The 15,679-nt window shown below is 41.1% G+C and overlaps 1 protein-coding gene across 10 annotated transcripts in view; it reads right to left on the bottom strand.

Moving 5' to 3' along the window:
* Positions 1-15,679, bottom strand: part of LOC140740894 (transducin-like enhancer protein 4) — a 150,119-nt gene that overhangs the window by 61,680 nt on the left and 72,760 nt on the right. The gene's annotated exons all lie outside the window — the stretch shown is intronic.

The raw sequence follows: 15,679 nt of genomic DNA, 5'->3' as shown, positions 1-15,679 counted from the left end.
ACTAAAGGAATGTGATGTAGCAGAGATTCAGCTCCTTAGGCTTGCTCAATAATATTGAAGTAATTGTATACTCTGTGCACGTTTGGTGATGCTCGAATAAAAAGCTAGAGGCCTGCCCTTGTCCTCTTTGCTACCCTGCGAGTTTATGTTGTGACAGGTTTATTTGAGTGGGACTATGATGCATGCACCAGCAGCTCCACTGACAAGAGTTTAAAGTCTGTTTTACCAGTACACTGGCAACACAGAGAAAAGCCCTCAAGAGGCTAGGATTTGAGTGTTTGACCTCAGCTGGAGCTGTATGAAGCTTTGTGCTGTACTAACCATTGCTGGGTAGAAGGTTTGCTGTTGACAAGTAGAAGGGGCAATAAAAAGGATGCAATTTAGTCTGTGCATTATGGTATATATAATCCACAATTAAACCTACACATCAAATATATCAGTGTTCCCTCAGCTGAATATTAAGATGATAATATTTTTACATTTATTGGATCTAATTAAAAAGCAATCTTAAATATTAGTATTACATTAGCTCTGATGTGCTGTAACATAATTTAATGTAATTGAAAATGAAACTATTTATTTCATTACAGCAAATGTTGTAATTAGTTATTTAATAATGTACATGGACAAGTTGAAAAGTATTCAAAGCTAAGGCAACATGATTTCATTTTCAGAGATTCAGAGGAAAAGGATAAAGAAATATAAATTTGACATAATGCAATCGCCCATGTTGGTTAATTGTTTTTTTCCCTCTTTTTTGGGGTTTTTTTTAACTTCTTTTGTTCGTAATTACTATGAGTTTGGGAGGTTATTATATATGGATTATCATCTATTTGAATGTTTATTTAAACTATTAACTATGTACTCTCAAACTCTCTGTATTCATGTTTCATTTATGTTTGTTTAGAAATTAATAAAAAGATTTAAAAAGAAAGAAAGAAGAAATATAAGAGAAAGAGAAAGAACATAAGAAATAGGGAATAGGAGCAGGAGTCGGCCATCCAGCCCATCAAGCCTGCTCTGCTATTCAATAGGAGCATGGCTGATCTGGCCAGGGACTCATCTCCACCTACCTGCCTTTTTTCCATAACCCCTAATTCCCCTACTATGCAAAAATTGATCCAAGCTTGTCTTAAATATGTTTACTGAGGTAGCCTCCACTGCTTCATTGGGCAGCGAATTCCACAGATTCATACTCTCCGGGAAAAGCAGTTCCTCCTCATCTCCAGCCTAGATCTGTTTCCCTGAATCTTGAGGCTACGTTCCCTAGTTCTTGTCTCACCTACCAGTGGAAACAACTTTCCTGCCTCTATCTTATCTATCCCTTTCAAAGTTTTATATGTTTGTATAAGATTATTTTTCTGAATTCCAGCGTGTACAGTGCCAGGCAACTCAATCTCTCCTCATAGTCTAATCTCCTCATCTCATCTCTGGTATCAACCTGGTGAACCTCCTCTGCACTGCCTCCAAATCCAGTATATCCTTCCTCAACTAAGGAGACTAGAACTGCATGCAATACCCCAAGTGTGGCTTTATCAGTGTCCTGTACAGTTGCAGAACAGCAAAAGTAGTCAAATATAGGAGTACAGCACATTTTAATGGGAATGCTGCATTGAGAATACTTCACAGCAATCATCTGAGGCACAGCATTGGAGTCAAGACAAAGATCAAACTATACATAGTCAACTGATTTTTGATGAAAAAATTAACTGCTTTAAGAGCAGAACTCAAGCTTCTTGTTCCATCACAACTCATGCCCAAGTGCCATGTGCAAATTTTTCAAACAAATCAAAACATATGAATATGCAGACATTTCCGATTGTTGATATGGCCATCCCAAGATACATTGGTTAAGCGGTTTTCCCAACAGTCAGGCAGAGGAACAGTAAACCAAAATCAAAGATTATATGAAGTCTCTTGTTCTTCACACGCTGCAGGTCTACAATGAGTTTCCGCATCGTGTGGGCCCCAGATGCACTTTCCACTCATGTGATGGAAATTTATCTCAGGCTGGCAGTATTAAATCACTATATTACTGCAACAAAGATGACTCTGAAATCCAATTCAATTGACTACAAAATGAAATAATGATATTTCATAAGAATAACATAAAAATAAGCTTTGCATTTTTATGGTCTACCAAGGGTAAAAAGCAGTGGGTGACACTGCAACAAATTCAGTTTCAGGCTTCTAGCTTCTTGGAGAAGGGAAGCTGTAAGCTCCAAGTTGGTATCCCAACACAGCTGACTGGATCCTTTGACAGTGAGGAAAAAAACAGCTTCACTGAAAAGATGCATGAGAAAGAGGAATTGGAATTTAGTTACCGACGCAGCTAGCATTGATTTGGAAATGTGCTTCGGCATCTCTTTGCATTACAAAATAAAACTACCAAATATTTTCAGGGTTTTTCTGAAATTACAAACCTTTCACAGCTTTAATTTTCACATCAAAGGACCTGGTCTAATTACCAGGTCTTATGCAATACAATCTGTTATTTATAACGGAACTACGTATCCAATTCCTGTACTCAGCATGAACTGGGTTAAAGAGTTGCCTTACTCAGACAACTCTGCACCCCATTCCCCCACCCTAACCATTTTTGGAAATCTTGCTACGTGGTTGAAACAAATCAAATAGCCATGAGCTGAATTTATTCGTTATTTTCCTAGACATTTCAATAAGCGCAACACAAATAATGGCCAAGAGACAATTCAAAATTTGACCAGAGAATATACAGATAAAGATGCTGATGACTGATTCACATCAAACACTGCAAACAAATTTTCCATTGTCCCAAGATTATTATAGGGCAGTCTCATATGCAGTCTTTTGCCAATATATCATGTGACCCAGCCTAATTACAGTAGATGATAACTAGATGAACCTCACTGGTTGTCAACAAAAATGTAATAATGTCATAAACATTCAAAATCACCAAGGGGCTCAACTAATGAAAACAAAGAGGCAGAGAGTGGACAGCCAGCGCCTTTTCCCCATCGCAGCAATGACTAATACCAGAGATCACCTTTTTAAGGGGATTTTTTAAAGGGACATTTAGGGAATACGTTAGAAGGCTTTTTTTTGTATAGAGTGGTAGGTGCCTGTAACACACTGCAGGGGTCATGGTAGAGGCTGATCCATTCAAGAGACTCATGAATAGGCATATAGGAGAAAAAAAACAACGGTGGTAGTACGTTTTAAAAGTCCACACATCATGGGCTGGAGGGCCTGTAGTCTCAGTTAGCTGTAACATCCTATTTGTGCTTATAGGTATATCACTCTACTTAATAAATGGCCCACTGTCCAAAGTTACATTTATTGTTTGAGTACACAAGACCGCTTCTAGAACAGTAAAAAATGCGTTATCTGCTGCAATACTAAACTTCTACTGGCATGCATTGTGTAATTTTATTAGAGAATCATTTACAGAAGTTGTTGTCCTAGCAAATATTTAAATATCTGGCACCCAGATGCTCCCTAAATATTATTGTAAATGCAGATATGTGCGAGAGCGCACACACACACACACACACACACACACACACACACACACAAAAGTTTTAAAATTTATTACATGATTCTTTGGCCTCGTCCCTAAAAGAGCTAAAGGAGTACAGTATATCTTCAAAAATCTAGAACCTTACTAGGTATTCAAAAGCCTAGTGGCTCAGTATTTGGCTCAGCAAATGATATTTGCTGTGCTCCCATTAAATTGTCTGGAGCCCTCGTTCCCACGATCCTTTCAAACTGATCAGGAGCTGGTTTTCTATGCTCCCTTTGTATTTACTGAGTTCTGGAAAATATATTATAATCTTGTATATTACTTTTAAAAGATAATTTGAAGTGCATCAAGGTATTAGTCCAGGAAATTTGCCAGTCTGGCACTGTCAAAGTACTGAGTGTGTATTACAAAGTTTTACTGTACTCAGCAATCTTCATAAGTACAGTACATTATGAGCTATATAATATATACATAATAAAGATACATAATAGCCAGAGAATTAGATCAGGAATTTATGCACAGCATAATCATAAAATATGGCTTAAATTTGTAAATCTCTTTCATGCTATGCAATTTGTCTGGTAGTCTATGTTTACATATTTACATTTCAACAAATAGGATTTGCTACCAATTATTTACACCCCCCCCAAAAAGAAAAAGCACCTATCTGTGACATTTCCTAATAATCTAGCATTGCGTAAACAGATTTCCTTTTAAGAGCCTGAGAAAGTGAATTAATTCTCTCAGCTACATAAATATAACTGGAGTATTTCGGATTTCAGGGATAAAAAAGAAGTGTCATTGGGATAAAGCAGTTCCATGTAAAAGGGTCTTGATTTTCTCAGATATTGAAGATAAAATATCAAGCAATCTGGGAGCATATGAAGATGCCAAGGATATTCCCAGGGGAGAGAATTGAAGCTGAGAGAAGAAACTGGCTAAGCTGGAATCACTTTGCAACAGAGGAGACAGAGGGGAGATTTAATTAAGATGTATAAAATTATGAGAGAATTGTGCTGAGTGAAAAAGGATTTATTCTTCAGCAAAAAGGAGTAAATATAACTGATAAGATGAATTAGAGGAGAGTTCAGAACTTCCCTCACTCTATACCCCCACTCCCACACTCATTTTGTAGTGAGAGTCTGAAAACACAGCTTGAAAGGGCTGTGGAAGCAGAAAAAATTTCTAGATTTAAGTACCGTAGATTCCGGACTACAGAGCGCACCTGATTAAAAGCCGCTGGCTCTAATTTTAGAAATAAAATCAATTTTTTAATTGTAAAGGCCGCACCGGATTTTAGGCCGCACCGGATTTTCGGCCGCAGGTGTCCCACGTTGTAATATGAGATATTTACACAGAAAGATATTACACGTGAGGATTTTTTTAACTTTTAATTAAATCCATATGGTAACAAAAACAAATACATATTGCAAATGCTTTTTTACGAACCGTGCCCGTACTACTCATCAATTTTATTGGTCTACTGTTATGAGGCAAAATGTTTACGAGGCGGCATGAAAAAAAACCATGTATTAGCCGCTCTGGATTATAGGCCGCAAAGTTCAAAGCTGTTCAAAATGTGGGAAAAAAGTAGCGGCTTAAAATCCGGAATCTACGGTAGTACCTTCTTGAGCACATAACAAGCAAGACAATTAGCCCATTTTGTCAGCATATCCCTTTCACCTGCACTGCAAATTTCTATGATTAATTTCATTATTATTCAAATTTAATGCTAACTCTGTTAATTGCTTTATTTACACGGTCCTAAGGAATCCTTATCCTCAAAGTTCGCGTATCAAGTAAAATTAAATTAAATTTGGACAGAATCACCAGAAGCTTGCAGCATGATGGATCATTACTTGGGTCATTAAGTCCATGTCAGTTCAATGCAAGAGCATTCTAGCTAGTCATCTCACCCACCCCAACAAGCTCTGCAAGACCTTTGACCACCTTTCAAGCATTTATCTATTCCTTTTTGAATTCAATCCTTGATGATTTCTATCAATATCTATAAATAACTTTAACCACTTAGTGCATTGATAAATTGTCACATCATTTATAGTTCTTTTGCCAACTACCTTCTTCCTGTGCTGTTTGATTCTTGAACTTTCCACTAGCAGTGGCTGTCTCTAACAAACCATTAAAAAAAATACCTTTATGAAATACTTCCTGAACCTCCATTCCAAGGAGAAATCCAGCTTCTCCAATCTATTCAGGTCAGTATCTAATGTGCACTTTGTAATTCATATATACAAGTAGGAAAAAGCTAGGTCAACCACAGTGGAAAGTAGCCATGGAGTGATCAGCAGTCTAGGGTTCTAGAAGCACAAAGGCACTCAGAAATTCTTAAGCAGTGGCCTGGAATAGGGAATAATTTCTTCTGCTTTCTGGGTTTTGAGCTGACTAAATAGGCCAATATGGAAAGCGTAGACTCTTTCACAGATGAGGCCAGAACTGGCAGATGGGGCTGGCAGGTGGTTATTTTATGGTGATCAGTTCCTTTTATTGCTTATGCTGAGTCTCTGTACACTGCCAGTGTTGACCATGATTTTCTCAACACCACTCCAAATGTTCCTTTTCCATTTTGAGCTGATCGTGGCTCAGAAGATCTCAAACATCCGAAGAAATGTTACACTTCAAGGAAGAACTTAAAACTCCTCCTTGATTCTTTTCTTCAATGCGCCCGGTGTCTTCTCGCCGTCAGTTTCAGGAGTTTGGCATCAGGTTAAGAAAATGACGTAGCCTGCCAAACGTGGCTGAGCAAGTGTAGACTGGGCCCCAATAGTGGTGATGCCAGCCTGGGAGAGGATGTAAATATGGGTTTAGCGATCCTCCCAAAGAACTTGGAGGATTTGAGGTTAGAACATTAGTGTTATTTTCTTGTAGTGCAGATAGATCAGGTTTCAGAAACATTTAAGACGGCTGGGGTCATTGCTGCTAGGTTTGGGGTCTTGATCCGTGATTACTCATTTCCCCAAATGAAGGCAGTAGTGAATTTCTTCATGTCTGCTTCTGCTAAGAGTTGGTTTCTGAGTCATGGAAAGTGACTCATATTTAACAGTGTCTCCCCCAGAACCTTCATTGGCAGTGGAGTGTGGTGAAGGGTTTTGTGGATATTGAGTGTGAAGCCCATCATCTCTTATGCTCTAGTGAATGAGTTGGTAATGCCTCTAAGCCTGCACAAATGCAAACATTATCTGCATCCTGGCGCTTGCTAAGGGTGCAGCAATAGATGCAGATCTGCAGTGTGGCAGACTTGATGGGCCAAATGGCAGTGATTACAATATCACCTTTAAATTAAATGATGAGATGGATGCAGATTGCTCACTGGCAATAGTTAATTTCCCCAAGCAGTAAAGCTGATCAACACCTCCACCCACCACTTTATCATTTCCTGTTAGAGTCACCCTACTTATGAGCAGACACTTCTGTTCCTAGTGTCACTTTACTGTATGTACATCCAGTCAATGAATACAAGCTATCCCAGGTATTTATATTTATTGTGCTTTTTATTATGTTCTTTATCTTTTTGTGTGCTTTTTTAGCTGCATTAGATCCAGAGTAACAATTATTTAATTCTCCATTACACTTGTATACAGGAAATGACATTTAAACAATCTCAAACAATTGTTTATAGAGATACTACAGTGAAGTTTTGCACCAGACGGTACAAGAACACAGCAAGGAAAGAATGAGTGACTGGAGCAAATTAGAGAAAATAGCCAATATCGCTGAGGAACTGACCAACTTGAGGCATCTAATACCATTTGGAATGGAGGTCTGTAGTCCTTGTAAGATACCACTAGGCCTACAGAAGCTTTTGACACCATATGGGTAACATTTCTTTCACTCAATGCAGTTGGCATTTCTGGGTGCAAAGCCTATGTTTGCATTAGTCCAGAACCTACACCCATTTACTTCTGGCTCAGGCCACCATGCAGGTTTTCCCAACTTTTTTATGCCACGGTCCCCTACTATGATTCAAGGTTTGGAACCCCTGTGCTGGACAGACCAAACAATCAAGAAAAGAATGGACTGCTGGAAGCAATCCAACAAGGCAATTGGACAACTCCATCAGTGATGGTGACGAAAGCAGTGAAGACAATTCAAGTACAGAGAATTTACAAGATCACTCAGAACAGAATTATTGGTACATTCATTGCCCACTTTGCAAGATTTGCTCACAGAGCTGGAAAATTCGCAAATATGTCAGTAGGCTGGACTAGCTGCACGCTTGTGCACAACTAAATAATGAACTGGAGGGTCGGATCTAGCCAGTAAACTGTCATATGCTTGTATCAAGTTGTCAAGTGGGATCACAAATTTCAATTCATAATGGGTAAACTACTCCAAGGAATCAAAGACATCCATGCAACCAAGATGATATCCTTGATAAACACAAGAGATTCTGCAGATGCTGGAAATCAAGAGAAACACACATAAAATGCTGGAGGAACTCAGCAGGCCAGGAAGTATCTTTGGAGAAGAATAAACAGTCAATGTTTAGGGCCAGGATCCTTCAGCAGGACTGGAAGGAGAGGGGGTGGAAAAGTGGGAACATGAAGGTGGATGAAGAGAAAAGAATACAAGCTGGTTGATAATAGGTGAAAACAGGTGAGTGGGGGAGGTGCATAGGTTGGGGGGGAGTATGGAAAGAAACTGGGAGGTGATAGGTGGAAGAGGTAAAGGCGTGAAGAAGGTGGTATCTGATAGGAGAAGCCAGTGGACCATGGGAGAAAGAGAAGGAGGAAGGGGACCAGCAGGAGAGGAGAAGGGGTAAGAGGGGAGCTGGAATGGAAAAAGAAAGAAGGGGAAGTGGGGAGAAATTACCAGAATTAAGAAATCGATGTTCACGCCATCACATTGGCAGCTACACAGACAGAATATGAGGTGTTGCTCCTCTAATCTGACACAGGTCTCATCATGACAATAGAGGAGGCCACAGGCTGATACGTCAGAAAGAGAATAGAGAGCAAAATTAAGATGGTGACCACTGTGAAAACCCACCTTCTGTGGCAGTGGGAGCGAGGATGCGCACCAAGACGTCCCTAATCTACGCTGGGCCTCTCCGTTATAGGAGGCCATATCTTGTGCATCGGGTACAGTAGACAACCCCAACAGGCTCACAGGTTAACTGTGACCTCACCTGCAAGGACTGTTTGGGGCCCTCAATGTGGTGAGGGAGGAGATGTAGGGGCAGGTATAGAACTTGCCCCATTTGCAGGGGTAAGTGCTAGGAGGGGGTTCAGTGAGGAGGGATGAATGAACAAGGGAGTCACAGAGATCCCAGAAAGCAGAGAGTTTGGTGGGGGGGGGGGGGTGTCTAGTGGTAGGATCTCATTGAAGATGGCACATTACAGAGAATGATATGCTGGATGCGGAGACTCGTTTGTGACTTGTAAGGACAAGCGGAATGCTGTCCCTGTTATGCTGGCAGAAAGATGGGGTGAGGGCAGATAACTGGAAATTGGAGGAGATGCCAGTGAGGGTAACATTGATAGCAGAGGATGGAAAACCCCATTCTTTAAAGAAGGAAGACATCTCAGATGTTCTGGAATGGAAAGCTCATCCTGAGAACAGATGTGGTGAAGACAGAGGAACTGAGAAAAGTGAATAGTATTATTACAAGTGATAGGGTGGTAAGAGGTATTGTGAAGATAGCTGTGGGAGACAGTAGGTTTATGACAATTATCAGTAGACAGTCTGTCTCCAGAGATGAGGATAGAGAAATCGAAAAAGTTGAGAGTGGTGTCAAACATGGGCCAAGAAAACTTGAGGGCGGGGGGAAGTTGGAGGCAAAGTAGATAAAATTAGCAAGCTCAGCATGGGTGCAGGAAGCAGCATCACTGCAATTGTCAATGTAGTGGAGAAAGATTTGGGGAGCATTAACATTATAGGCCTGGAACATAGTGCCACTCAGCCAACAAATAGGCAGGCATACCTGGGACCCATGTGGGTTCCCATGGCTACCCCTTGGGTTTGGAGAAAGTGGAAGGAAATGAGAGAATTTTAATTTTAAGGACAAAGAATAGTTTTATAAAACAAGGGAGCTTGGTGGTGGTGGAAAGGAACTGGTTAGGTCTTTTGCCTAGAAGAAGCAGAGAGCTTCAAGGTTTTCATAATGGCGTACAGAAGCTGGGTACCAGTACACGATGGGTTGTACATCTATCAACAAAATGAGGTGATCAGAGCTAGGGAACTGAAAGTGATTGAAGAGATTGGGAAGTGTCACAGATATAACTGAATCAAGGGGGACAATATGGAGTTGAGACATGGGTTCAGAGGGGCAGGGGCAAGAGCAGCAGCAGGCAGAAACAACATGTCTACCTTGACAGTCAGGCTTGTGGGTAAGACATAGAAATGATTGGTGTAAGGTAAGGGAATGACAAGTTTGGTGACAATGGATGGGAGATCGCCAGAGTCAGTGATATTAGTGATGGTGCAGGAGATAATGGCCTAATACTCCTTAATGAGATCCTTTTCAAGGGGTACGTGTTTGAGATTTGTCACATGTCCTCAGCAATGTAGATGCCAGTGTAGGGGAATGTAATGGGTGACAAATGACACGTTATTCAAAATAGAAACTGTTCTACTTAACTCACAAACACCGCCACTGAGTTGTCGTGTTCACTTTACGAGACGTAATGTCAGTTTAAGGTGACTGCTTTTGGTTTGCTCGTAATGGAAGGGCTGCAACTTTACTTAGGCACACAAAATGACTCTAGCATGTTTTATTCACAAAACCATACACTGGTGACCCTGTCGCTCTCGGATCATTCCGGAGTTACACAATGACATGTTGACCAATGCAGTTGCTTTGAAGCTTCCGGAGTTTTGGGAGTAGCTTGCTACCTTGTGGTTTTTGCAACCAGAAGCCCAGTTCATGCTGTGAGAAATCACTGTGGACATTACCAAATTTTACTACACTGTAGCATCACTAAGCAGTTCCGCTGCAGCCAGAGTGGTGAATCTCCTAGAAGATGCACCGGTACATGACAAATACACAACTTTGAAAACTCACCTACTACAGACTTTTGGACCTTCTGATTCAGAGTGCGTGAAAAAGATGCTCTCCTTGCATGGCTGGGATGACGCTAGGCCTTCATGATTAATGGACCACATGCTATCTCTCCTGAGCAATCGTCCTCCTTGTTTTATATTTAAAGAACTCTTTATACAACAAATGCCTCATCAAGTCCACACAGCCCTTGCTAATACATCCATGAAGGACTGTAGGGAGCTTGTTGAACTGCCCAATAGACTATACTCAGCCAGACAGAGGTGCATCGTTCCTCCTCCTTTCCCTATCTCCATAAGCACTGGCAGAGTCACCACCAGACTGACAGCTGTGGCTCCAAACACCAGGACCTAGAAAATTAACTGTCATGTTTGGGCATGATCAGCACCTTTCGAGGTCCCTGGACAACGGTTTGACCACGTCAATGTGGACCCATTTGGTCCTCTCCCTCCGCCACCCCCCCCCCCCCATAGTTTCACTTCTCCTTACCATGGTGGAGCATACCACCAGCCGGCCAGAGGTTGTCTCTCTATCGTTGATGAAGGCTGCGGACGTGGCTTGGGCATTCATCAACACCTGGGTCGCTTGGTTTGCCGTTGGATGAAATATCATCTGGTCTTTCTTCCGACTGCGGACCCCAATTCACGTCTGATCTCTGGGCCAATGACCAAGAACCTTGGCCTTAGATTGCACCACACCACCCGCAGTCTATTGGCCTGTGCAAGCAGTTTCACTGTTCCTTAAAAGGCAGCTCTGTGGGCCTCCCTGATGGATGGGAGTTGACACAATCATCTCCCTTGGGTCTTGCCGGGGCTCAGAACAGCTCCAAAACAGGACCTGCAGTCCTCGGCAGCTGAGTTAGTGTACAGGCACCACTAGGGGTGTTGTGTGATCTTATTCCTGACACCACGACTGCCTGGTCGGTGTCTCAGCAGCGTTCTGCCCTCCTCAATAAACTCAATTTGTTTACACCTATTCCTACCTCCCATCATGGTGTACAGCACTCTGGGGCTTCAACTGACCCAAGTTCTACCTCATTCATTTTTGTCTGCCTGATGCACATCAACACCCCCTTAAGCTCCTTCAAAATAGCCTGTTCTGCATTTTGGAATGGGGTAAAAAGACTTTTATTGTAGATAGGAAGGTTACACCTGAATGCTTTTTGTAGATCATCTTAAACTGCCCCAGCAAGACCTGGATGGTTCCACTACTATATTCCCTGCATCATGATATGACCATGTGCTTATCAGCACACCCCTTGATGAGCCAGAAGCACCTGTTCTACTCCAACCAAGGCACACAGCACCCAAGCCAGGCAGCTCATATGAGCTTCAGGGAATTCTGTGGGGCGACGGCTGGGGTGGCTCTATAGGTTAATGCAATGGGTGGCAAATGACACACAATGTTCATAATAGAAACTGTTCTATACAATTCAAAAACACCATCATTAAGTTGTGTTCACTTTAAGAGACCATATCTGATGTAATGACATCAGCGTAAGATGACTGCATTTGGTTTGTTCGTAATGGAAGTACAGCTGCGGCTTTTGTGAAGCACATAAAGTGACTCTTGCATGTTTTATTCACAAAACCCTGCATCAGTGTACAAGACAACAACAGCAGATCCTTGAGATCAGAGACTAAGCAAGAGGACCAGAAGACTAGAGGATTCTACTCGTTGGGTCAATTGTGGCAACCACATTATATGGTTAAAACAGATCAAGTCTGCAGTTTTGCAGCCAGGTCAATTATTATGCTTTTAAAATTGATCAGTATAGGAAGAGACCCATCAAGCAGAAAGCTGAGGCAGTTAGAATGATGGCGAGCTAACTAACGTTATTCAGTATCACTATTTCCAGGGAATGCCTCAAGCATTACTCAGAAGTGTTTTTTTTTACAAGACCTTATACAAAGGGGGACTCGGCTATAGGGCAAGGGTAATGATGGACTTGAGTCATGCAGTGCAAAGCTTAGAGGTTAATCTTTCTTGACTCATTACAACTCACAATGTTATTGACAATGTGTGATGCTTCCAGCTACGGGGAAAGTCGGCTATCATCTAAGTTACCAAAATGGGACATGCAGTGCTAATTGCATACACTCCTCTCAGTGAGAAAAGTATACACAAACTGGAAAAGAAACTCTAGCTATCACTTTGACTTCAAAAGTTTATAGCTGACAGGCTTTGTACTCTGGTAAGGACCATAAACTGCTAACGGTGATGTTTTGAGCCAAATTGGATGCAAGGCAACAGCTAATTTGGAGTGGAATATGTTCATCTGCAAGGCACTTGAGATGATTTTCCAGCCTCAGCCTATGTGAGTGCCGGACCACCTGTGGCAGATGTTGCCCTGAGACGGGAGTGGAATGTAGCAGAGAGGGATATTGAGACTTTCATATGTTCCAGAAAAGATACCATGAGCTCATATTTGGGGTTGGGTGCTTGAAATGGGGGTCATAAAGTGACGAATTCTAAAGTATCCCGCGTGTGCATACACAAGGATGCCCATACGGAATTTTTCACATCATGGCTGTAGTTACAGGGTACTGGTATTGACTTGCTTGACTTGGGAATTGACAAGATACTAAGCAGCTCATGAAGTCCTGCTCAGTGCATGAGGACTGCTGTTCACAGATGCTTGCAGCTCTTGTCCAAATGTGGAATTACTCCGTTTCAAGGTTCAAAATTCAGACTTATTTATCACACGTACTGGAAACATCCAATGAAATACATTGCTTCAACCAACACACTCAAGGATGTGCTGGAGGCGGCCACAGTTTGTCCCTTAAGTGATGACTTCTTTAATCTGGAATTGGACCATTTGCTTCTAGCTAGCCGACTGCAACTCACAGCAGCTAGGCATTCTCAGACACAACCATTGGTGGGCAGAACATTGGACAGGCGGTACCACAAACATGAAATTAACCAGAATGGAAGGTTTGAGTATAACTGATATATGCTTGCAACTGAGGACATTACAAAAGTTAAGAAAATCTGCACATATGTTAACTTGATAATCATTGACTGAATATTTGCAGAAAATAAATAATTTACATTGACTTGATGTAATACATAGTTACTAAACTTAGACAAAATACTCCAGCTATGAATGAAACAGCCTCAAACATTTATTATAACTTTCTTTCTATTCAAGTCTATTAAGCAAGTACCTTTAGAACCCAATTTCTTCTAGTTACTTGATGTAAGCATAGCTTCATCCATCACAACTTTCTATTCATGGCCCTTATCTAAAATGAAAAATACCGATGAAGGTATTTTCTGACTTGAAGCTCTCTTTTCAGCTTACCTACAAATTTATAGACACAAGAGATTCTGCAGATGCTGAAAATCTAGAGCAACACGCACAAAATCTTGGAGAAACTCAGCAGGTCAGGCAGCATCTATGGAAACCAATAAGCACCTGGAGATGCCTATCATCTCCCTTTGGTACCCTTCCTTCCCTTTCTCCCATGGTCCACTCTTCTCTCCTATTAGGTACCTTCTTCTCCAGCCCTCTGCCTTTCTATTCACCTGGCATCACCTATCATCTTCTTGCTTGACCCCCTTCCACTCCCTCACCTTTTTATTCTAGTATATTTCCCCTTCCTTTCCATCCCTGTTGAAGCATTTCAGCCCAAAACCTTGAATAGTTATTCACTTCCATAGGTGCTATCTGATCTGCTGAGTTCCTCCAGCATTTGTTGAGTTCCTCCAGCATTTTGTGTGTGATGTCTAGAAATTCAATGGCAGTTATATAGGCGTGTTTAACACCAGCTATACAACATGACAATGACTCCCTTGATTGTGGAATTTTGTCTGTCAAAACTGAAGGCGGGTAGATAAGCCCAGAGTTAAACATTGTGACTACATTAATGGGTGGAACAGAAAGGGATCAAGAGAGCAGACACTTAAAAAGCCTTAAAGGAAACTCCACAAGTTGCTGAACCAAGACTGAATTGGAAAAATGTATCTTTTGCAATCCAAGAGCAGGCCTTGTATTAGAAAGCACAAGAAAGTGAAGGAGGAGAACTTAGTGGCTTGGAATACATTTGTGGAGGGGAATAGGAAGTTGATGTTTTGGGTTGAGACCCTTCATTTAGAAAACCTTGTTTCTCTAGGAATGGCCTGGAAACTCCAAAACAAAACAAAAAAGCTACTAAGAGATAGCTGAATGTTTATTACATAGAACTGATGCCACATTACAATAGGAGACAGACAGGACAGCCAAGAATCATGCTCACAGATTCAATATTCCACAATGTGACTTTCATTTGGGTTTGGCTTTCAAAATGAGGTCACTTTCTGCAGAAAAATATGATGTGGCATGATGTGATCTAATTTTTAGGCAATCAATTCTGCAGCCATCCCACATTTTAGGATGTGGCCAGTTTGTCATTTATTGCCCATCTCCAGTTGCCCTGAGAGGATGGATATACAACTTAATGTGACTGAGAGGATTACCAAACCACCGGAGAGCACTTAAAATTACAAATCATATTTATGTGGCACTGAAGTCACACAGAGAACAGAACAGACAGAAATGGCAAGTGATCTCTTCTAAGTATCTCAATCAACCAGATGGGTTTTTCCTGTATCAATCCTGTCTTATAATCTATTTTCTCAGCCGATGTCATCTTATTTCCAGATTTAAAGCAAAAATGAATTCGAATTCTCAAACTGTCAGAGCTTGTATTATTAGACTATTGAGATTACTAATTCAGTAACAAGACTGTAGCTCTGCTATACCTGTCAATAACTTTGCAATTTATATCAACATTAGGGAATTGAGAGTCATGGGGTGGGTAGCAAACAAAATCAAAAGCACATGCTAGAAAAGAGAAAGCAGGCACAGCAGGGAGTGACAATATCTCTCTCTATTTCCATACTCCAAAGCTAGCTTATTCCCTCAACTGAGAAAAGATCATTTTCAGAGATCATGAGGCAGAGATAGTATTGATTCATCATCATTCCTGAACTCCCAAAGAGACCAACATTCTAATACTGTCACAAAAAGATCCACAGAATCTACAAAACAATTCATATATAAAATCGGACTGCCTCACTTAAGAATAACACACACTCAGATTAATAGTCAATAGATCAAAATAATAAGTCAAATATGACTATAAAGCAGTCAACTCCAAAGAAAATCCATCCAG

This window comes from Hemitrygon akajei, chromosome 2, assembly GCF_048418815.1.
Source record: "Hemitrygon akajei chromosome 2, sHemAka1.3, whole genome shotgun sequence".
NCBI classification, from domain to species: domain Eukaryota; kingdom Metazoa; phylum Chordata; class Chondrichthyes; order Myliobatiformes; family Dasyatidae; genus Hemitrygon; species Hemitrygon akajei.
Note: the sequence above shows the minus strand (reverse complement) of the source record. Positions and strands in the feature narration are given on the sequence as shown.